Genomic DNA, 529 nt, shown 5'->3' on the forward strand with positions numbered 1-529 from the left:
CGAAAACGAAATCGAAAACGAGCATTACCGGAAACTATTTACATCATTTGCAAAGCCTTGAATTTAAGGAAACCTGCATAATGTCTACTGGAGCATGTGTTGTAAACTACATTATGTCATTTGGGGACTGATTCTTCGTAGCATTAAAACGCAAGGGTTCAACAAATGTAACACTTTGGCAATAGTAACCGAATGTCAGCATAGATAAGTGTACGTATGCAAGATAAAGCAGATATTCGCCAGACGTAGAGGAGGCAAGATTCACCAGTGAAGACTATGAACATCTTTGCAAAGTTTTCTCGTTTGATATGAAGCAATTCTCAAGAACGACGGGTCTAATTATTCCAATTTCACGTTGATTTGTAGGAAATTGCGAAAGTTTCGTTCGTATGTTTATACGTATGCAGACATTTATTTCACCACGCGGATAAACAAGTCTGGATATATTTGCATTAATGATAAAATTGCAGAGAAATCGAAGTAATTGTTGTAATAATTTTATTAAGTTGATAGGCAAGTGTTGGATCGG

This window comes from Penaeus monodon, chromosome 25 (genome assembly GCF_015228065.2).
Source record: "Penaeus monodon isolate SGIC_2016 chromosome 25, NSTDA_Pmon_1, whole genome shotgun sequence".
In the NCBI taxonomy this organism is placed as follows: domain Eukaryota; kingdom Metazoa; phylum Arthropoda; class Malacostraca; order Decapoda; family Penaeidae; genus Penaeus; species Penaeus monodon.